Source organism: Salmo salar, chromosome ssa06 (genome assembly GCF_905237065.1).
Source record: "Salmo salar chromosome ssa06, Ssal_v3.1, whole genome shotgun sequence".
Taxonomy (NCBI): domain Eukaryota; kingdom Metazoa; phylum Chordata; class Actinopteri; order Salmoniformes; family Salmonidae; genus Salmo; species Salmo salar.
Genome location: NC_059447.1, coordinates 30,947,190 through 30,972,236, shown reverse-complemented (window position 1 = coordinate 30,972,236; position 25,047 = coordinate 30,947,190). Strand labels below are relative to the sequence as shown.

General features: G+C 44.4%; 1 protein-coding gene across 5 annotated transcripts in view; it reads right to left on the bottom strand.

Moving 5' to 3' along the window:
- The window catches only part of LOC106601438 (RNA binding protein fox-1 homolog 3), a 380,636-nt gene that overhangs the window by 355,078 nt on the left and 511 nt on the right, over nt 1-25,047 (bottom strand). The gene's annotated exons all lie outside the window — the stretch shown is intronic.

The following is a 25,047-nucleotide window of genomic DNA, read 5'->3' as shown; positions in this document are numbered from 1 at the left end:
AGGGATTCAATCTTTCAGTTACTAGTCCAACGCTCTAACCACTAAGCTACCTGCCGCCCCAAATTATCCAAATTATCCAAATGATAAACTTGGATTAGCTAACACAACGTGCCATTGGAACACAGGAGTAATGGTTGCTGATAATGGGCCTCTGTACGCCTATGTAGATATTCCAATAAAAATCTGTCGTTTCCAGCTGCAATAGTCATTTACAACATTAACAATGTCTAACTGTATTTCTGATCAATTTGATTACTGTAAATTCCGGACTATACGCCGCAACTTTTTTTCCCAGGCTTTTAACCTCGCTGCTTAAACAATGGATTTTATATGGATTTTTGGTAATAATATATGGATTTTTCCCGCTCAGTTTTTTGGCGGCATGAAGCTTTCATTAGACCATTGAAATTGCCGAACGGGTTAAGATCAAACAACTTTTTTGTTTACTGTTTAGATTAAATCGAGCGCTCTCAAACTTCCCATCATTCGGTAGTCATTTTGTCACCCTCATCATGGCAAAGACATGGAGAAATGCATATGATGCAGCTTTCAAGTTGAAGGCGATTGATCTGGCTGTTGGAAAAGGAAATAGAGCTGCTGCATGGGAGCTTGGTCTTAATGAGTCGATGATAAGACGTTGGAAACAGCAGCGTGAGGAATTGACTCAGTGCAAAAAGACAACTAAAGCTTCCTGCAAATGTTTTATTTTTTGTTACAAGCCGTGTTTCGTTAAAGCCTATTTATTTTTGTTACAAGCCGTGTTTCGTTAAAGACTATTTATTTTTGTTACAAGCCGTGTTTCGTTAAAGCCTGTGTAAAGTTCATTTGTTTCAATATACCGGTAGGCACCTGCAGCTTATAGACATGTGCGGCTTATTTATGTTCAAAATAATATCTTTTTTTTAATTCAGTGGGTGCGGCTTATATTCAGGTGCGCTTAATAGTCCGGAAATTACGGTACCCTACACTTTTGAACGGTAGTGTATGTTTCTCTGCAACAAGTTGGAAATATTGAAAATATGTATATGAAACTGTCTAGTGCCTTGCTAAACAAATCAATATATTGCATCAATAGTATCTTAATATTAATTTAGATTATTACTGATGCTATTAAGACAGATTGAGTGAGAATCAATTACATGCTGTAAACCAAAATAAACAATATGTACATCAAAGATCTATACATGTCTGAATCTACACTGAACAAAAATATAACGCAAAATGCAACAATTTCTAAGATTTTACTGAGTTACAGTTCATATAAGGAAATCAGTCAATTTACAGTGCTTTTGGAAAGTATTCAGACTCCTTTACTTTTTCCACATTTTGTTACACTAAAATGTATTAAATGTGTTTTTTTCCTCATGAATCTCCACACAATACCCAATTTTTTTACAAATGTATTAAAATAAAAAACTGAAATATTACATCTACATAAGTATTCAGACCCTTTACTCAGTACTTTGTTGAAGCACCTTTAGCAGTGATTACAGCCTCGAGTCTTCTTGGGTATGACGCTACAAGTTTGGCACACCTGTTTTTGGGAAGTTTCTCCCATTCTTCTCTGCAGATCCTCTCAAGCTCTCTCAGGTTGGATGGGGAGTGTGTTGCTGCACAGCAATTTCCAGGTCTCTCCAAAGATGTTTGATCAGGTTCAAGTCTGGCTGGGCCACTCAAGGACATTCAGAGACTTGTCCCGAAGCCACTCCTGCGTTGTTTTGGCTGTGTGCTTAGGGTCATTGTCCTGTTGGAAGGGGAACCTTTGCCCCAGTCTGAGGTTCTGAGTGCTCTGGAGCTTGTTTTCATCAAGGATCTCTCTGTACTTTGCTCTGTTCATCTTTGCCTCGATCCTGACTATTCTCTCAGTCCCTGCTGCTGAAAAACATCCCCACAGCACGATGCTGCCACCACCATGCTTCACCGTAGGGATGGTGCCAGGTTTCCTCCAGACATGATGCTTGGCATTCAGGCCAAACAGCTCATTCTTCTCATGGTCTTAGAGTCTTTAGGTGACTATTGGTAAACTCCAAGCGGGCTGTCTTGTGCCTTTTTACTGAGGAGTGGCTTCCGTCTGGTCGCTCGACCATAAAGGCCTGATTATTTAAGTGCTGCAGAGATAGTTGTCCTTCTGGAACGTTCTCCCATCTCCACAGAGGAACTCTAAAGCTCTGTCAGAGTGACCATCAGGTTCTTGGTCACCTCCATGACCAAGGCCCTTCTTCCCCGATTGTTCAGTTTGGCCAGGAGGCCAGCTCTAGGAAGAGTCTTGGTGGTTCCAAACTTCTTCCATTTAAGAATGATGGAGGCCACTGTGTTCTTGGGGACCTTCAATGCTGCAGAAATGCTTTGCTACCCTTCCCCAGATCTGTTCCTCGACACAATCCTCGACCCAATCAACACAATCATCTCAAGGATGAAGAATTGAAACAGGATGCACCTGAGCTCAATTTTGAGTCTCATAGCAAAGGGTCTGAATTCTTATGTAAATAAGGTAGGCTCAATGGGTGATATGTCTGGTGATTTTGCAGGCCATGGAAGAATTGGGGAATTTACCTTCGAGGAATTGTGTACAGATCATTGTGACATTGGGCTGCGCATTATCATGCTGCAACATGAGGTGATGGCGGTGGATGAATGTGAAGCCAATGGGTCTCAGGATCTCGTCACAGTATCTCTGTGCATTCAAATTGCCATTAATAAAATGCTCATTGTCATTAGCTTATGCCTGCCCATACCATAACCCCACTTCCCCCATGGTGCACTCTGTTCACAATGTTGACATCAGCAAACCGCTCGCCCACACAACGCCATACACACTGTCTGCCATCTGCCCAGGACAGTTGAAACAGGGATTCTTCCGTGAAGAGCACATTTCTCCAGCGTGCTAGTGGTCATCGAATGTGAGAATTTTCCCACTGAAGTCGGTTACGAAGTCAAACTGCAGTCAGGTCAAGACCCTGGTGAAGGCGACGAGCATGCAAATTAGCTTCTCTGAGACGGTTTCTGACAGTTTGTGCAGAAATTCTTCGGTTGTGCAAACCCACAGTTTCATCAGCTGTTTGGGTGGCTGGCACGGGGAAAAAGCCGGATGTGGATGTCCTGAGCTGGCATGGTTACACGTGGTCTAACCGGATGTGGAGGTCCTGGGCTGGCGTGGTTACAAGTGGTCTGCGGTTGTATGGCTGGTTGGACGTACTGCCAAATTCTCTAATACGACGTTGGAAGGTGGCTTCTGGTAGAGAAATGAACATTAAATTATCTGGCAACAGCTCTGGTGAAAAAACCTGCAAACAGCATGGCAACTGCACACTACCTCAAAACTTGACACATCATTGTGTTGTGTAACAAAACTGCACATTTTAGAGTGGCCTTTTATTGTCCCCCGTACAAGGTGCACCTGTGTAATGATCATGCTGTTTAATCAGCTTCTTGATTTGCCACACCTGTTAGGTGGATGGATGATCTTGGCAAAGGAAAAATGCTTACTAACAGGGATGTAAACATTTTTGAGAAATAAGTATTGTGTGCATATGGAACATTTCTGGGATCTTTTATTTCAGCTCATAAAACATGGGACGAACACTTTACATGTCACGTTTATATTTTTGTTCAGTATACATCAAATCAATATCTTTAGGAGTGTACACATCTCATAGAGATACTTTTGAGCAACAGCTCAATTAAGGTCAACCTCAGTTAAGATATGTTCATAAAACTAGTGAGGACAAAAAGTGTGGATCTTTTCAAATCAAATCAACTACTCAGCGGTTCTCCTGTGCTGATACATAGTGGAAACTTCACATATGCAAACGGAGGCATGGTCGAACTCATCCTCACACTGAGTTGTCATTCATAGCAGTATGGCGGCTGCTAAAGTAAGAGCTTGTGGACTCCTTGTTAATATTTCACACTGAACTTTTTATCAAAACAATGTTATTATCATGTAGAGTGGGATGCTGGAACAATGTCATATTTTCTAGGTTTGAAGTGCCATACACTGTCACAATACCTTCCACAGGGGACAGCGGGAGAAATGAATGATTAATATGAAACACTGGTTAGAGGGAGGGTTGTTATAGGGATAGTTCAGTAATTGCGCTGACGCTAGTTGGCAACTTCCTTCAAACTGAATGCAGAGACATCATAATGGTACCCACGAGTTCATCTGACTCTGGGGAAGTAGATAAAGGGCTTCATTGCAAAAATCCCAAACTATCCCTTTAAATAGATATACTGTTTATAGATGGGTTAGCTGACAATGTCACAAAAACGATGTGCACGCTTCCATATGGCAGAAGTCAACGTGTCCTTGTGATTCTGAATGACCAGATTGCTAGCAAGAATGACAAGAAACCTCCACGTGGGGAATCGTTTTAGCTCGTTTCATCTTGTTCTTGATACCATGTCTTGTTTTGACTGATTTGTTGTCAATGCAAATATGGCTAAAATTCACTAGCTAGCTAACCAACAACTGTAACGATGTATTTGAGAGACAATAAGTGCTCATTGTGCAAATGTATTTATGTTTCCAATAAACATTGGGGACGAAATATTGCTTACATGTTGTCAACAATCTGTTTTGCCCCATAGTTGCACACACATTGGTTTTGCTTGTAAACAACCAACCTGTCTATATGGTGTGATAAAGGATAGGTGGCATATTTAAAATGTCATGGAAGGGTCCGGTTGTAAATGGATATTTACATCTACATTTTAGTCATTTAGCAGATGCTCTTATCCAGAGCGACTTACAGTAGTGAATGCATACATTTCATAGATTTTTTGTTGTTGTTGTACTGGCCCCCTGTGGGAATCGAACCCACAACCCTGGCGTTGCACACACCATGCTGGCGTTGCAAACACCATGCTCTACCAACTGAGCCATAGGGAAGGCATAAAACTATGTGGAATTAAGCCATAACACTATTTCCTGAAAATGATTCACAAAATACTGCTTTAAATGGTTTCCAGCCATTGGTTTCCAGCTATTTAACTTTTTGTCATTAATATAACACATGCTGTATTATACAGCATTGAGTCATTGTGCATCTGTTGTTGTCTGAGATGTGGTTACATTCAAGAAGGCAATGAAATATTATGGAACCAGGTCAGACTTGTCAACAACCCTCATGTTGGAAACCATTACATATAAACCTCATAATAATAATAATAGTCTATCATTCAGACATAACATGTTTCTCTCGTCATAGCTCATAGTCATAGGTGAATTGAATCATAATTCCTTTCAGTGATGACACAATACTGGGTGAAGGGACAGTGCACTGCATTGATCCTGTTAACATGGTGTTTAGATAATATGGTTACGTAGTGGCAGGCTCTCAGTGTCCATGTAGTGAACATGGGGCCCACCTTGTGGAGGCCAGCAGAGGTCGTACACAACCAAACAAAACCCAGACAAACAGCTCCATAAGAAGAGAGAGAGTCAGGCAGAGCCACAGCAGTGTCCTGAGGCAGGCACACAGGGATTACCTCCATGGCTGCCACCGATACAGCCGTGATCTGCTGTGTCGCTCTGCCTAATCCCTGCCGACCACGGCACACCCCCAGCACCCACGCTGCGATCAAATGACACCAGAGACAGCAGAGAGGCATGACAAGCCAACCCCGCTACCCAGACCGCTGCCAACCCTCATGGATAGCATGGGCAATACTCCCTCCCTCTGCGGTACCCACCAGCGATCTGCTAGTGGGTGGCTGTAGAACATAGGGAAAGGAGAGCTTTTCAGTGGAGGGTTTGTTGGTTTTCTCAGGTTCTAAAGAGGGTGAGTTGAGACAGAGCAGGGGACTTGAGCTTTAACTCAAAGGGATCGCTACCACTTTAATGAGCGATGCCATCAGTTAAAAGTGAGTGCGTTTATGCAGTGGGAGAAATTCAGTGTTATAAATAATAGGGGAGTTGATATGACTGATTCTCAGAGCATTAATCTAGCTTCTGATATCTCTGATGCTAGCTACACATGAGTCATTGTTAATTCCAATGAATCAATTACCGTTTCATGCACCTAAAAATAGAATACTGATAAATCAATGGGGACACTTCAGAGACTGAAAAAGAAAGGGGGGTTGAAGGGGACGGGGTGCTTGTCTTTCCTGTGGAAGATTATACCATTGCCACTCTTTACTGATTATTCTCAATCATTCACTGATACACTTCTCTAGCTACATTTGACGAGGCTACAACAGACCTTGAACTAAAAGGTTTTCGGCAAATTCCCCTCTAAACAGAGTACTACACCTTTCCAGTGATTTCAGAGCAGACAAAAACACACATATTTCTATTTCGTCAGTATCCTTGACTTGAATATTTCTATAATGGCTTTGACCTATTGCTCATTCAGGACAACAATGACAGAATACTTTTTTGGCAATTTCACTCTGTGGAAAAGAAAAGGCGTAATCCATTTGAAAAGGTGTGCAGCGATCTCCAGTGCCCATTGGATTGGTCACAGCTCAGCAAGCACGATGCCTTCTGCGCAGACAGTGTCCCCCAGACCTGCCCCTTCTCTCCACTATTCAAAGTCTTCACACACATGGGCATTGCATGGCCTCCTTCACGCCATGCACTAGGTACAAGGGCAGCCAGGTTCGTCTGTGCACAATCACAACGGACGGCCACATTCCATTCCAATTGCAATGATGAAAATATCCCCTCTGTGCATATTATTATGGTTATATATACTACATACGCACACACACACACACATAACACACGCACATACCGGCATAACACAAACACACATACATACACATAACACACACATGTAAACTCATGCACACACAAACACACTTTTACACCCATCATTTGCTGCTGCTACTCTGTTCTTTATTTTACTCTTATTATTATCTAACCTGATGCCTAGTCACTTTACCCGGCCTTCATGTACATATCTACCACGTACCTCTGCACATTGATCTGGTACTGGTACTCCCTGTATATAACTGCACATTGATCTGGTACTGATACTCCCTGTATATAACTGCACATTGATCTGGTACTGATACTCCCTGTATATAACTGCACATTGATCTGGTACTGATACTCCCTGTATATAACTGCACATTGATCTGGTACTGGTACTCCCTGTATATAACTCCACATTGATCTGGTACTGGTACTCCCTGTATGTAGCTCCACATTGATCTGGTACTGGTACTCCCTGTATGTAGCTCCACATTGATCTGGTACTGGTACTCCCTGTTTATAACTGCACATTGATCTGGTACTGGTACTCCCTGTATATAACTCCACATTGATCTGGTACTGGTACTCCCTGTATATAACTCCACATTGATCTGGTACTGGTACTCCCTGTATATAACTCCACATTGATCTGGTACTGATACTCCCTGTATATAACTCCACATTGATCTGGTACTGATACTCCCTGTATATAACTGCACATTGATCTGATACTGGTACTCCCTGTATATAACTGCACATTGATCTGGTACTGGTACTCCCTGTATATAACTCCACATTGATCTGGTACTGGTACTCCCTGTATATAACTGCACATTGATCTGGTACTGGTACTCCCTGTATATAGCTCCACATTGATCTGGTACTGGTACTCCCTGTATATAACTCCACATTGATCTGGTACTGGTACTCCCTGTATATAACTCCACATTGATCTGGTACTGGTACTCCCTGTAAATAACTCCATTATTGTGTATTTTATTTTATTCCTCGTGTTACTATTTTATTTGTATTATTCTTTTTAAACTGCATCGTTGAGAAGGGCTCGTAAACAAGAATTTCACGGTAAAGTCTACAACAGTTTATTCGGCACATGTGACAAACACAATTTGATTTGATTTGAGACAAATTGATCGGAGATGGAAAGAGAGATGGAAAAAAGAGATCGGAGCATTCCACACAGTGTTCACTTTCCTACAATCACAACATCTCACCAAACCCGTCGAGTCCATAGCTCCGCTGCCCTACCTGTCTCTGACAGAGGAGAGTGAATTCATTAAGATAATAAATTGCGCATGTCATATTTGTCATCTTTTCAATCATCGGTTAATGAGGTGAAACATGTGGAAGGGCGTTTCTCTGAGTGAGCTGAGCTGCCTTGGCAAAGGAGCATGGAATGACATCACCCTGACTGAGGGACATTGAGGAGATGCATCTGAGAAGGGGAGGCCTGACATAAAATTTGAATGACACCATGAGGTAAAGTTTGTCTTTATCTGATGTGAAATGTGTACATTTATAGGCATGCGTGATGCCAAATGTCTATATGGATTGGATTCTGCATACTCATGAATACAATTGATCAGAGAGAGCAATGGGGAGAGAGAAAGAGAGAGAGATAGATGGAGAGAGAGTAAGAGTCAGTCAACTGGGGGGTCATAGAGAGAGGCTCAGTTAGCTGATACCAATGTACCTTGATTAGAATATTGTCAAATTGCAATTTACAAATGAAAATGAATAGATTTTTCCCTGCCCTGACCTCCATTAAAAACACTTCATTGTTGATGAGCCATGATGCCATCTGCTATCGATTGAAGAGCATCAGTATGGCCAATCCTGCCTCATCACAAGGAGGTCATCCAAAGCAATCTGGGCCTATTGAGAGATTGATCAGGTGAAGGGAGCTGGGAGCTGCCACTTGGGCCTACTCAAGGCCTTAAAGTCTGTAGTGTGTGCTGGTGATGCACCCCAGCCACTGTCCCTCTACGGAGGTTAGGAGAGGGGAGCGTCTCAAATCTAAATGCTAATGTCTTCTTTAAGAGCCTGGATGCCCTTTAACCACTACAGTGAGGAGTGAGGGATGGTTCTCTGTGTCTCGACAGCTCTATCTTGTCTCTACTCCTGACCCACCTCCAGCCTCCTTCCCACACAGGTTACTGGTACAAACCATTTGTAATAGGATTCAAAGCTGCCCACAGACCAGACATGAATCACTTCCTGGTTGTTATTGTATAAACCAGAAATCATCATCTACTGATGATATATTTCCAGGAGAGCTGATGTAACCATCCATAGCTTTTTTCAAGGACTACTGCGATGCTCTCTATAAAATATCCAATACCTATTTGCGTAGAACATGTCATGCTGGTTACAAAATTCCTCGTGTTTTGATGTGAATGCTAGCTTATTCTGTTTGAAAGCTTTTCAGAGAACATGGAATCATTTAGTTTTGATTTCCCTTCACCAAAATAGAGCTTGTAAATCTAATCAAAATCCAACAAAATCGGAATTCTTCCTGAATTATTATACACCAAGGAAATTGACGTAGTGTACGCCCCTCTGAACGAGACAACCATTAGGAACTCCTCTGGGCAATAGAGATAATAAGCCTTACATTACAGTATGCAGCCGCTTGCAGCTCTAGACTGTCCACCATTTTCAACCTTCAGCTGCACAATTCATTCACTTGCTCTCTCGCTTTCACTCCAACTCTCTCTCTCTGGTCCATTCTTCCTCATACATTTGCAGTGGGGAGTATATTAAAGGCACATTGTGCTACACTATTATGCGTCTTCAGCGCTAGAACACACATTATTGTGGGCTTCTCCATGGTAACAGAGATCAGAAGGCAAAGGTCAGGCTGGGAGAGAGCTGGTTGAGGTGTAGTTGTGCAGAGCTCGGCTGGCTAGCGGGCGGGGGTGGGTGGGTGGGCTGGGGGCGGTGGAAGCTAGGCTCCATGTGGGCCGGGCCGCCTTCCCTTCCCTCAGCGTGCTCATCATCTCCTGTCCTCCCTCTGCTAGCTCTGTGCAAGGTTATCCAGAGTCAATAAGCCTTCTGCAAAGGTTAAGGAGACCTATGAGGAAGATATTATGCAAACAGTCAACTCTGTGGAGCCGGCAGAACCACACATAACAGACATAACAGGCTTTTGTTCATCTTCCATTCCAAAAGTGAATTATAGAGAAAAGTTTGGTTTCCCTCACTCTCCCAGGGTCAAATGACTTATGGTTTTATATGGTAGGATCTTTCTCTTAAAACATCTGACCTTCAGCACTGCTCAATTAACCATAGTGAAATGAACCTGTTGTCAGTATTATGATATTAAACATTTGCGCGTCCTGGTTTTGAACAAAAACATGTTGGCCACAATCTGATGCAATATCCTAAACAGGCTGAATGAGAATCATCAGACAATTACAACCAACCTATTCTACTTCACAACAAAACAATATACCAATGGTAATAATGTATCAATATAACAATGGTAATAATGTATCAACAGAACAATGGTAATAATGTATCAACAGAACAATGGTAATAATGACACTAATTCAGTATTACCATAGTAAGAAAAATGCTAGAAAACAAGGGGTACTCAAATGATTTATACAAAAATATAGAGGTGTAAATGTGCTGTAGGTAATTTATACTTATGAGCAAACCTGCTTATCCACTGCTTTGATAATAATTATGATTATAAATTCTTTATTTAGGTATGTCAGTCTCAAGGCTGCTCCATATGTACACAGATGTGTTCTAGGACATGAGAGGAATGAAAATGTCACGACTTCCGCTGAAGTCAGTCCTTGTTCGGGCGGTGTTCGTCGGTCGACGTCACCGGCCTTCTAGCCATCGCCGATCCACTTTTCATTTTCCATTTGTTTTGTCTTTGTCTTACACACCTGGTTTCAATCCCCCAATTACTTGTTCATTATTTAACCCTCTGTTCCCCCATGTTTGTTTGTGAGTAATTGTTTGTATGTAAGACGGTCTGTTATGTGGGCTCGCTTTATTGTATTATATTTGTCTATTTTGAGTAAATTACCTTTATTTACTCATATCTGCTGTCCTGCGCCTGACTCCTCTACACAAGCTACACACAGACCACATTACAGAATTACTCACCCAGAATGGAGTCAGCAGGAGCAGACGCCCTCCCTGTGGCGATAGAGGAGTGCGTCCAGCAGCACTCGACCATATCGCAACATCTGGGCACCGCCATGGATCGCGTGCTGCAGACGATGGATCGTTGGGAGGGAGGAGGAGGTCATCCAGCACCTCCACCAGCCCCACTACAGCAGGCCCCACTGTCCACCCATCCTTCACCCGGTCCCAGCGGTATTCGGCTCGCTCTCCCTAGGGAGTATGATGAGACGGCTGCCGGATGCCAGGGTTCCTCCTCCAGCTTGAGCTCTACCTGGCGATGGTCCACCAGGCTCCTTCGGGACATGAGAGCGTGTCCACCCTCGTCTCCTGCCTCTCAGGCAAAGCCCTGGAGTGGGCCAACGCCGTATTGAGTGGACCATTACGCAGAGTTTACCTGCCGATTTCGGGCAGTTTTCGACCACCTGCATGAGCTTCGAGCGGCGGGTGAACGTCTGTTCCACCTGAGGCAGGGGACGAGGAGCGCGCAGGATGGAACGACAGGGCCCTGATCGATCACTACCGGTGCAGTCTGCGCGAGGACGTCCGTCGGGAGTTGGCCTGCCGAGACACCACCATCACGTTGGACCAGCTGGTGGACCTGTCCATCCGGCTGGACAACTTGCTGGCTACCCGCAGACGTCCGGATCGGGGCCTGTCAGTTCCATCCCCCAGCACCTCTGCTCCGACATCCATGGAGCTAGGAGGTGCTGCACTTGGTGCTGCATTCCCTGCACCATCTGTGGCCGCAGAGCGCACACTGCTGGTCGGTGCCGACTCACCCCAAGTGAGTCGGCACCAGGCTCACCCAGAGCCCCCTGTTGCTCACATGTATGTGCTAATTACATTTCCTGAGTTTTCCCCGCATTCCCAGCTTAAGGCGCTCGTAGATTCAGGTGCAGCTGGGAATTTTATTGACCGTTCATTTGCTCATAGTTTATGGATCCCCCTTGTTCCTGTAGATATGCCCTGCCCTGTGCACGCCCTAGATAGTCGACCATTAGGGTCAGGGCTGATTAGGGAGGCCACCGCTCCACTAAGCATGGTTACGCAGGAGGGTCACAAGGAGAGAATCAGTCTCTTCCTTATTGATTCTCCTGCGTTTCCTGTGGTGCTGGGCCTACCCTGGTTGGCCTGTCATGACCCCACTATTTCGTGGCAACAGAGGGCTCTCAAGGGGTGGTCACGAGAGTGCTCAGGGAGGTGTGTGGGAGTGTCCATCGGTGCGACTACGGTGGAAAGTCCAGACCAGGTCTCCACCGTGCGCATCCCCTCAGAATATGCCGATTTGGCTCACGCCTTCTGTAAGAAGAAGGCGACTCAATTACCACCCCATCGACGGGGGGTACGAAAAAAAAACTTGAGTAGGCAGTTGAAGTGGAGGGCCGAATGTATCCCTGCCCCAGGCAGATTCGGAGACATATGTTTCCATAGCCGCCATCTCCTGGTAGACGCAGCACTTCCCTGGAGTCACGTGTATCCTCTGTCAAAGGAGGAGATGGCGGCTATGGAAACATATGTCTCCGAATCCCTGGGGCAGGGATACATTCGGCTTCACCTGCCTACTCAAGTTTATTTTTTGTGAAGAAGAAGAAGGATGGAGGTCTGCGCCCGTGTATTGACTATCGGGGTATCAATCAGATCACAGTGAGGTACAGCTACCCACTGCCTCTCATTGTCAGTGCAATCGAGTCAATGCACAGGGCGCGCTTCTTCACAAAATTGGATCTCAGGAGCGGTCCATGGATCACACTCCCATACTTCTGGCCTCTTGCCTGGTGGCACCGGTGGTGTGGGAGCTGGACACGGACATCGAGCGGGCGTTACGCACAGAGCCCACTCCCCCTCAGTGTGCAGCTGGGTGCCTGTACGTTCTGTCTGCTGTCCGCGACCGTTTGATCTATTGGGCCCACACATCACCCTCCTCTGGTCATCCTGGCATCGGTCGGACGGTGCGTTGCCTTAGTGGGAAGTACTGGTGGTCCACCTTGGCCAAGGACGTGAGGGTTTATGTTTCCTCCTGCTCGGTGTGTGCCCAGTGCAAGGCTCCCAGGCACCTGCCCAGAGGGAAGTTACAGCCCCTACCCATTCCACAACGGCCGTGGTCGCACCTGTCGGTGGACTTCCTGACGGATCTTCCTCCCTCACAGGGCAACACCACGATCCTGGTCGTTATGGATCGGTTTTCTAAGTCCTGCCGTCTCCTCCCTTTGCCCGGTCTCCCTATGGCCCTACAGACTGCAGGGGCCCTGTTCACTCACGTCTTCCGGCACTACGGGGTGCCTGAGGACATAGCCTCTGATCGGGGTCCCCAGTTCACGTCCAGGGTCTGGAGAGAATTCATGGAACGTCTGGGGGTCTCGGTCAGCCTCACCTCAGGTTTTCACCCCGAGAGCAACGGGCTGGTGGAGAGAGTAAACCAGGATGTGAGTAGGTTTCTGCGGTCATATTGCCAGGACCGGCCGGGGGAGTGGGCGGCGTTCATCCCCTGTGCAGAGATGGCCCAAACCTCACTCCGCCACTCCTCCACTAACCTCTCTCCCTTCCAGTGCGTACTGGGGTATCAGCCGGTTCTGGCACCTTGGCATCAGAGCCAGATCGAAGCTCCTGTGGTGGACGAATGGTTTAAGCGCTCGGAGGAGACCTGGGACGCCGCCCATGTGCACCTGCAACAGGCCGTGAGGCGGCAGAAGGCGAGCGCCGACCGCCAACACAGTGAGGCCCCGGTGTTCGCATTGGGGGACCGGGTCTGGCTCTCGACCCGAAACCTGCCCCTCCGCCTGCCCTGTCGGAAGCTGGGCCCGTGGTTTGTTGGGTCATTCAAAGTCCTGAGGAGACCGAACGAGGTATGCTACAGGTTACAGCTTCCCCCAGATTACCGTATTAATCCCTCGTTCCATGTGTCTCTCCTCAGGCTGGTGGTGGCTGGTCCACTCCAGGAGTCTGAGGTGCGGGAGATTCCTCCGCCCCCTCTGGACATCGAGGGGGCCCCGGCATATGCTGTTCGAGCCATTCTGGACTCAAGGCGTCGGGCGAGGGGCCTTCAGTACCTCATGGAGTGGGAGGGGTACAGTCCGGAGGAGAGATGCTGGGTGCCGGTGGAGGACGTCTTGGGCCCTTCGTTGCTGCGGGATTTCCACCGTCTCCACCCGGATCTCCCTGCGCCTCGTCCTCCAGGGTCGGCGCGCTGCTCGAGCCGCGCGTCAAGGGGGGGGGGTACTGTCACGACTTCCGCTGAAGTCGGTCCCTCTCGTTGTTCGGGCGGCGTTCGGCGATCGACGTCACCGGCCTTCTAGCCATCGCCGATCCACTTTTAATTTTCCATTTGTTTTGTCTTTGTCTTACACACCTGGTTTCAATCCCCCAATTACTTATTCATTATTTAACCCTCTGTTCCCCCATGTTTGTTTGTGAGTAATTGTTTGTATGTAAGACAGTCCATTATGTGGGCTCACTTTATTGTATTATATTTGTCTATTTTGAGTAAATTACGTTTATTTACTCATATCTGCTGTCCTGCGCCTGACTCCTCTACACAAGCTACACACAGACCACATTACAGAAAAGCGTTGCAACATACAATCACTACTCCTAGCTATGAACAGTGAACAGTCCAATAGATGGACAAGCAAAACTAAGACCAAGAGAGAATGAATTAAAGAAACTGTAGAGGTTAAGTGAAAGATGATCTGAGAAGAGGAGTGTTTAGTGAAGCCTGAAAGACAGTGAGTGAGTCTGAGTTAGGGACAGAGCAAAGAAGAGTGTTCCACAGCCTCAGGGCCACCAGCAACAAGGCTCCATCTCCTTCATTGTAGACAGAGGTTTGACTTGGGAGGGGAAAAGCCGTCAGTAAAACCACAGCAGATGAACAGTAGTTGGCAGCAGGATATTACCCAGAGAAGCTCCATGTTTGGTTGACCCTTGGCCTCCAAATCCCACAATAATGAAATTATGTCAAATTATTTCTTCCAATTAAATTGAAATTCTAACACATTAACCTCTAAAGCGAGGATCTCAAGGTGCTATACAGTGAGGCCGGGGTAAAACACACCAGGATCCTCCTCACACATATGCCACACACATCCTCCGTGTGGAGCGCTGCGCAGCAGGTTGCCAAAACAGAAGTGCTCGTCACTCTCCACTCACTCTTTTTCATAATACCCAATACAACAAAACAGCACACAGTATCCCAGGCAGCGAGCGCAACCAATCTGTGGTGAGGATCAAAAGGCAGACCTTCAAGGAGAATGAAATGCCCCAATTGATTGGCTGCGCTGCTTTGGTCCACCCGCGCAGTGATTCTCCAATCGATACCTGGGAGATAAGCAGCCATCAGCGGCCGACATTGGTGATGTACAACCAGCACGTCTGCATGACGGCAGGTCAGACAACCTCTCTGCCTTGTTCACACAACATTCACAGCGATTCAGCCTGAGGAAGGACAATGAGGGCAAAGCCGTGTGTCCTTAGCAGAAACACACCAGCAGTAACGGAAGGTTAGCTATGTGTTGTGTGTTTATTCCTCCGCATTACGTCGGCATGGAGGAACCAGTGGACATCTAAGGTTTGTAGCCCAGAGGGACACAGTGGTTCAATCACAGAACACACCAGACAGAGTGGATCGGGGATCTAACCTAGGTACTAGGAGACATAGCTGGTTCTTGTCCTTCTATTCATCTCAGTCATCTCCCACACATAAACCTCCTCTTTTGATGGTGCGATAGTGTAGCTGCTTACGGGCTAATCAGCTGGTTTTATCTAGTCAGGGCGACTGTCTCACCAGCTTCTAGAGGACAAAGACACACGAGCTAATTACTCACCGTAGGCCAGGGGTTAAAGGGTTAAAGCTTTAGAAGGTGAGAGCGACACTGCAACAAGGATAAATTACCCAAAAAGTAACCGCTGTTATCGCTCTGTCTGTTTTCAAAAGACAATAATGAAATAAATAAAGGAAAAAAATGTCTGGGAGAAAATGAAATGATAGCGTGGCGGTGTTTTGTGAAATTGTGCTGTCAAACGTTTTTCCTTTCTAATTTCCTGTAGCGAAAAATGATGGAGCATGTGCGCTGACAGCTGAATGAGAGAAAAAAAGACTGCCTATTTTTTCACCTCACAAACATTTTTAAGCGACATTTCTAAATATAATAATATAACAATTACTCCATGTGAAATGACAATTGACAGATACAGTGACCTTGTGTCAGTAAAATGTTTAGCCATGGGCATTTATTGACGTGTCAAGGATGACAAGTGCAGTACAACAAGTGCAGACCGCATTCACATACTGTTAACTAGGCAACAAACCTGGTTAACAGGTTTGCTGCCTATTGTCCCTTTGCTAGGGCCTACAGATATAAGATCTTAATTTGATCACCCTGTTGCAGGAAATGTAAAACTTGTAGTGTCATTGAGGTTTATAAAGGCTTCTGAAGTTTGTAATTTCCACTTTGAAATTTCAGACTTTATTTTTTCCCTTACGTATCAACCCCTACAAAAATGCCCATTAATTATAATCCACATAATAATTCAAATTTCCTGTTGCTGCAGGATTATTTTCCTGCTGTAGCAAACTGTCTCAAATTAAGATCCTACATCTGTACATCTGTTTTATTCTCCCAAATGCTTGTTGAAATATGTAGTGGTATTTCAACAACGATTTTATGAAAAGAGTAATGTGATGTCTTGTCATTTGGATTATACTCTGTCTCTCGAATGATTAAAGACAGGATATTCTCAAGAAAATTGACGAATACACTGCATTCTATCTAGAAATTCAAATCTATATCAGTACATGCTTCCTACACCGATAACCAAATGAGGTCGTTCCAGAGATCTTACCTATCAAACATAATAATATTAATAGTACACTGAATACAAATAAATACTGTATGTTTACATACTGTACATCACAATTACCACTATAGAAATCCATATTCCCTGACATTTCTGAGTTGCAGCTAGTGAATTGTTCTGAAGTCCCTGGGATATTGTGTTTGTTATGTCCCTGTGTAGGGAGGCCTCATAGGGAGAAGTGGAGATGGCTGTGTGGAGCCCTGGTGTGATGGAACAGACCCGGTAGCATCCCGGCAGCTCCCCGGCAGAGTTGTCACTTCCCTCCCCTGTTACAGGTGCTCCACACAGGGGAACTGGCAGCCCTGACGGACGCCTCCTCCCAAGGATTTATGGGAAATGACAGCTCCAGCTAAATAAAGCCAGAGAGTGGCGAGGAGGGAAGGACACGGAACTTCCAAACGACCAGCACATGGGGCTGACACTATCTGGAATTTATTTCCCAAGCTCTGACTGGCAATTTAGTTCCAAAATGTGCTATTCGTACTGTAGGCCTTAGAAATAGAGCAGAGTGGAGCCCCCAGCCCTGGTCTTCTTCTGCACGCCTCTGTGTTTGTGGGTAATGGTCTACCAGGTCTTTTTTCCTCTGTGTTTGTGGTTAATGGTCTACCAGGTCTTTTTCCTCTGTGTTTGTGGGTAATGGTCTACCAGGTCTTTTTTCCTCTGTGTTTGTGGGTAATGGTCTACCAGGTCTTTTTCCTCTCTGTTTGTGGGTAATGGTCTACCAGGTCTTTTTCCTCTGTGTTAGTGGGTAATGGCCTACCAGGTCTTTCTGCTGGCGAAAATCACATTTGCTACATGGCTGACTCTCAATGAATTATTTCACATTTCACTTACTTACCTTTTTAAAGGTTAATCTATTCTACATCAATAACGTCAAAGGAACATTTCACAGCTACAAATGAACGGTCCCCCTTCTTCTAACTAACTCTAAAGGCGTGGAGCATTGGGGTGTTTAAAAACTCAATTTCAAACTTCATAACTTAACCATTCTGCAGCATATCTGAATGCACACGGATCGCCAGGCGACTGATTTTCTTTGCATTTAAATATGGACTATTTTTAATTGAGCAGAAACTGCTGTGTAAAACAGTGCTGAACTAATACTGGGGCTGAAATATCATTACACTGATGGAAGCCGGCCTCTATGACTTTCATTGGCAGCATGCAGAATAAATGTTCAATCCAGACATGGCTGCAGAGGCAGAGTAATCGACTTTTCGGACAAAATGGTGTGGAAAATGACGTGTTATGCCTAAATCCAACCTGGTGCACAAATGGACACAGTATCAGTCAGATGCACACCAGCATTGGCATTTTCACAAATGTGATTGGGCGGATGATACTGGAGGACTGATGTGCTGGACCAGAGCTTCAGATGAAAATGACCATTTTCAACCAGTTCCAAAAATGTCTGCACATTTTGTTCTGTCTAAATAAAATGATGGTTCGGGTCCAAAATGTTGCTGCATGATATACTCGCATTATCTTCCCACACACACACACATCAATAATCCCACGGGAATTGGAAATTCACCATGATACATGCAAATCAAGTAAGATTTAAGAAGAGGTGAAATTGAAAATCTAGAGATTCAACACACATTTCTGAATACAAGAAATGTGAATATTAATGATGTATGAATACGAAAAATAGAGTGCTCCCCCTATTCTAAATGTAATGTACAAGTATAGCATACTGTACATTTCTGTATTAGTGATGCAGAAGTTTGGCCACAGACATTTAGAATTCTCTCCCAAGGAACAGCAGCTCGCCTCGGTCCTTTTTCCAAACAGATATCCTGGCGTATTGACAGGGTTGTAATGTTGCCGGAGCGCGGGGGAGCGGCGCTGTCTCAGTGTTTTTCAATTTGAGAATACACGGTGCTGGATAAAACTATTTCTGGAAAATGTATTCTGATAAATTCTAAATCAATTATATTTAATGACCACTAAAATGCTATGAAAACCATAGAATGTTAAACAAAAGAAATAGTGTATGTATAGCAGCCCAGATGTAAATGGTAGTTTCTTCCCCGTCTTTTTTCTGGCAGTGGTGAGAATGATGAAGAACTGTAAGCTATGTGTGTGCACTGCGAAAGCCTGTCAGAGGCGTGACCACTTTGGCCAATCAGAACATTGAAAAAGAATCACTAGCAGTTCCTATCATAAACACCATGAGAAGCCGCCTGTTCACAACCACGAGCTTTAAAAAGGCACGTCCACAGCGGACCAGGCTGGCCAGAGCTTCTTCCTCTGGGATTCGGGGAAGAAGACATTTGCATCCTGTGCCAATTCTTCTCCCTCCTGTGCGCCTCCACCATCAATGGCTTTGGGGACATTGTTCACAGTAGGGGAGAACATGTGCCACGCGAGCTGAGACCACTGCTTATGGGACAGATCACAATTTACTGGGGGAGGGGTGGTCCAAAATTGTCACACTTTGTTTTTGCTGTGGGGATGGTTGTGTGGTTTTTTATTGGGGACAGTGGGTAGTGTGTTTTTCCTCAGTTTACATTCACTCTTTTGCAGGTTTTACTATATAATGTCTTCCATCCTAGCCACATTTCCTCATGTGCTTGCATCCTTATGCACTACGCTTTTCCATGTGCTAACTTTTACTATACCGCAGGTCAGTATAGTCTACCAGTCTAAGTGTCTATCCTGCCCCTATCCACCATTCATAGTAACAATGGTAGGTGGATGCTTTTTCCAGATCTGCAATAGTCTAACTATACTGAACGAAACATGTAAAGTGTTGGTCCCATGTTTCATGAGCTGAAATAAAAGATCCCAGAAATGTTCCGTATGCACAAAAGCTTATTTCTCTAAAATGTTGAGCACAAATTTGTTTTCATCCCTGTTAGTGAGCATAATGCATCCATTTATGTTTGTAATAAAGCTCTTTTGTGCGAAAAAAAAAAATCTTTCTGATTGGCTGGGCCAAGCTCCCCAATGGGTGGGTGGGCCGAAATCCATAGATTAGGGCCTAATGAATATATTTCAATTGACTGATTTCCTTATATGAACTGTAACTCAGTTAAATCTCTGAAATTGAATGTTGCTTCTATATTTTTTTAGTATAGAATTATATTATCTAGAATTATGTATTCTATAGGCTACATCTGTCGGTAAGGAAATGATGACATCATTTACATTTTGAGCTCCCTCACCTAAAAAAATAGCACTACACCAATGCGTATTGATTGGCTAATGTAGTGACCTATTAAAGCCGGGCAAGCTGCTTCCCCAGTGCGAAGCCAAAGGGGGCAGACCAATAAACTAATATTAATCATCACAATAGGACACAGTTAAACATTGATTACGTAAAGGACCTTTCACTGGGTGTCTCAACTCTGACTCCAGACTAACTCAACTCTGACTCCACTCTCTTCCCTGTCATATTCGTTCAGTGATCCTCCTGCTCCCCAACACTCTCTTCCCTGTCATATTCGTTCAGTGATCCCCCTGCTCCCCAACACTCTCTTCCCTGTCATATTCGTTCAGTGATCCTCCTGCTCCCCAACACTCTCTTCCCTGTCATATTCGTTCAGTGATCCTCCTGCTCCCCAACACTCTCTTCCCTGTCATATTCGTTCAGTGATCCCCCTGCTCCCCAACACTCTCTTCCCTGTCATATTCACTCTCTCTATATCTTCCAGCCGCAGCCTGGAGGAACACCACACAGTCTCACAGTCTCACAATCTCACAGTCTCTCTCTCACACACACACACACACACACACACACACACACACACACACACACACACACACACACACACACACACACACACACACACACACACACACACACACACTCAGCAGAATAACACATAATTAATGTTGTGCCCTGCCTCAATCGGCTCCGATGCAAAACAGCTTTTTTGTTACTCGTGTGTGTGTGTGTGTGTGTGTGTGTGTGTGTGTGTGTGTGTGTGTGTGTGTGTGTGTGTGTGAGAGTGTGTGCACATGCGTGCACGTGTGTGTTTGTAGTCTGTCAATGCAGACACACACACACACACACACACACACACACACACACACACACACACAAAAACAAAAAAATCCAACATCAAAACGACCTGCTGGTAGAACAGAAAAGCACTTTGGTTCCTTTTGTTTCTGTTGTGGTATCTCCCTCTGTTGTGGTATCTCCCTCTGTTGTGGTATCTCCCTCTGTTGTGGTATCTCCCTCTGTTGTTTCATCTCCCTCTGTTGTTTCTGTTGTGGTATCTCCCTCTGTTGTTTCTGTTGTGGTATCTCCCTCTGTTGTTTCTTGTTTTCCCTCTTTTCCTTCGGTATCTCCCTCTGTTGTTTCTGTTGTGTGATCTCCCTCTTTTTCATCTCCCTCTGTTGTTACTGTTGTGGTATCTCCCTCTGTTGTTACTGTTGTGGTATCTCCCTCTGTTGTTTCTGTTGTGGTATCTCCCTCTGTTGTTTGTCTCCTTGTTGGGTCTGTTTTGTGGCGATGAGTGTCTGCCCACTCTCACCTGAGGATCACCCTCTTATTTCTCCTTCACCACTTTATTAACTGGAAATGACTGCTCTATCGCAGAGAAGATTTATTTAGGTTTTTTTCCTAAAGGCAGTTATTAATATCATAAATATTTGATGCTACTTTGTGTGACCCTGGAGAGACTGACAATGAAAGGGGAAGGCGAGGTATGAAGATTAACGCTGGGGGACAGGCTGATTAAATGTATACCGGGTGGCTGGGCCCACAAAACCCCACGCAGGGCCCGTTAAACTTTCTAATGAAATGGACTAAATAAACAATGTAGTCATAGAACATGTTCACGACAGAGCCCGGGAAGACTTTGGGGCATGTTCCTGCCTACATTGAAGTTGTTCTGCGAGATAGAACTAATTCTGTTCCCTCCTGATAAGCGACCTCCAAAATGTTGCAAATGAAGTTGTATGGTAATGCTTTTCATTTCCTCAGTGGCTCCCTGCCCTATAATTAGCATATTTTTCACAGAGGTCTGCAGAGAAACTACCTTTCAAAGCTCTGTTAAGGAAACAACTCAATTCTGTTTTTGTTGTCTTATGGCAGTGGAAAATAACAATTTCCTTCGGTTTCGGTTTACCATATTGCTTTGTTGCAGAGTGTGTAAACCATACATCTTGTCTGGGCGAGACTAATATACCATCTTAACCAAAATGTCAAAAATAACATTCAAATATTTATTATGGAACCTAAAAGTAACACTAGTGAACCAACCTTACTATACAATGATTCTCAGAGAGAGAAAACCGAGTGGTAAATTAACTAAATCAAGCTAGCACATATTTGCAAAACATGTAGGCCTAACAGCAATCCCCAGCAGCTTATACTTATACCGTAAGAAGTTGGCATATGTGGAGATACCGTTGCCTGCTTATTAAAAGTTTTGTAATTGCTGATACCCAATACCCAAAGGTCTGCTTGAGAATTCAGAAAATAAATGGAAAAACAGCCAGAAAGCTCAAGGAGCAGAGCAGAACCCTTGAGTGAGTAATAATTTAATCAGCACATCTGAATGTTTAAACGAGTCAAGAATGCAACATTTATGTACCCTGTGAATATACTTTCCCTTACATCCAGCCATGGTTGAATACTTCTGGCCAATGATTTGAGGCCGACATATCTAGTTTGACTTTGCCGTGGTCTAAAATGCACCCCCAACCAACACTCCTCATGCATAAAGTGTAATTAAGCCTAGAGAGAGTGAAAAGACTACCACAGCCATACCCAATATGATTGGTACCGGTTACCAGTGATCTAATCACTACTATAAACTGGGTGGTTCGAGCCCTGAATGCTGATTGGCTGACAGCCGTGGTATATCAGTCCGTATACCACTGGTATGGCAAAACTGCTCTAATTACATTGGTAACCAGTTAATAATAGCAATAAGACACCTCTGGGGTTTGTGGTATATGGCCAATATACCACGGCTAAGGGCTGTATCCAGGCGATGCGTTGTGCCTAAGAACAGCCCTTAGCCGTGGTATATTGGCCATATACCACACCCCCTCGTGCATTACTGCTTAAATGGAAGATGCTGCTAGAACACATAAATAATACACAGAGAATGGCATTCACTTAACAATTGGCTTTTTCCTTTAACCGGCAATCCAAAGCGCTTTAATAACAGCTCAAGTTATGAAAATGATGTCCCAAGGCTGAAGAAGGAATACATAATAGCTTTCTTTTTGATAGTCTGTCTGCTTATAAGAATGTAGATGTATGCAACTAAATGTTTTCCAGCACATAAGGCAATTTGCTTTCCATAAACATCTTCCTCTAAGAAAATAATGAGGGAGAAAAGAAATGGGGAAAATGCCTTAGTGCTACCAGGAACATTACCAACTTCTCAGTAATATAAATTATGAATTGTGCATGAAAGCTGCAGGCAAATTCCAAAATGAAAGTTATATTAATTGAGAAAGCTTAAATGACTCTCTTGTCGGGAGGTTTTTTTGGGCAGTCTCTTGGTGTTCTGAATATCATACTGTACCTCTGAGGATGTCTCAGGTAACTTTCTTTGGGTTTTCAGAGGCAGAGCTCTGGTGGCTGTGTTATGTAGGCCACTCAGACGTTAGGGCCTTTGATAGGTATTGATCCTACGCCCTCCTTGTCACATAAGTGGGAGGTAAAGTGGGGCCTTGCAAGAACAAAGCACACACTGAGGAAGAGATGTTGTTGTTGTTTTTTCTAAAAGAGGATACTTCTGTGAAGTTTACCAAAAACACTGGGTTCAGGCCTTTTTTCAGGACATGCTGAAAAGGGAAGTGAGTCTCTCTCTCTCTCTCTCTCTCTCTCTCTCTCTCTCTCTCTCTCTCTCTCTCTCTCTCTGTCTGTCCTTGGAGTCATCGATCTCTGATCTCTCAGTTCTTTCCCTGTATGCATTCTTTCTGGGAGTGTTCATCACATGCCAAACATGTGTATGAGATTTAAGTGCTCTCTCACAGTCTAACGATTCTGGGATTAGTTGACACTTTCTATGCCATGTGAAATGTAAACCATTTTGAGTCTATGGTTAAATGTAGATTTCCTCAACAACAAAAAATAAAGACCTAACCTGGTCGTGTGTGTCAATACAACACACCTATTCTACATCAGTTAGTTTACATTCTCAAGATATTAGAAGAGGACCATTAAATATAGATTCATTATAATCCTGTAACAGGATACTGTAGTCCAACCTAAACACATTTTGGACAGAGAATACATGCATGGGCCTATGGTACACAAACTTTAAACTGTCAATGGGAATTCCAGTTCTTGTCCCTTTTGTTAAAGCTGGAGTAGAAAAGCCCGGGCATAACACCATAACACATGTGATGTAAACTGTAAGCTGTTCCCCATCCCAAGCATGCTGCTGTGAGTCAGACTGTGGCATTAGGGCCAATTGGATGTGTTTAAAGGAGAGTAGGGCTGTAGACACCACGCCTGTCTCTCCCCTGCCTGCATTACCACTGGAGCTGATGACAAGTGCAGAGCAGCCTTGTTGTGTCTTTAATACAGCAGGAGTATTCTCCAGGGGAAATGCAATCTGTGTCCTCCGAACGGCATTACCCCGCGTCAGCCGCTATCACATTATACTCACCCTGCTCCAAATGGGAGAAGGAAATAGGAAATCGCCTCAGCCAGAAATGAACCAGAAGCATAATCAAAAAAAATGTGTGTCACATCAGTACCGATCTGCACCCAGCCCAGACATCCCCTAGCTGAGCACTAAACAATAAGCAGTGGAATTGCTTGGGATTCTTCAGCGGTTGAAAGAATGTACGCCCCTTTTTTCACCCCTAGGCATCTATTGGCTTATACCAGCTTAGACGTTTAAGATATGAGATAAAAGGGGTCTGCTACTCTGATATGTTTTTCACCATGCCTTTATTGCCAATAGAAGGAGACAGCAAGAGCAGAGAAATCCCCAAAGCATTAGAGAGACATTGAACACAGTGTCTGACCTCAGTTTCTAACATTATTAAAGATCTGTCAAAATACTCTCAGCACTATTGCTGGAATCATCCAAGCTAAAAGAATCCTGTTCCATATGTATCATCACATGTATGACAGTGAGTCAGAGGATAGTGTAAATAGTATAAAGAGTGCAAGTATCAATATTGTATACAGTGATACAGTAAAAGTATGCTATACAAATACATCTAAGGCACATACTAACACTCAATTCCACATACACACACTCCTACACTTCCCTTACTAAAATAGTCTGCCTGAGACAAAGGCACAGCACATAAGAAGATCAAGTTAGGTAGCTATGTATGTGTTTGTGTGTGTGTGAGCATGCTCTGCACACGTGTGTGTGTGTGTGTGTGTGTGTGTG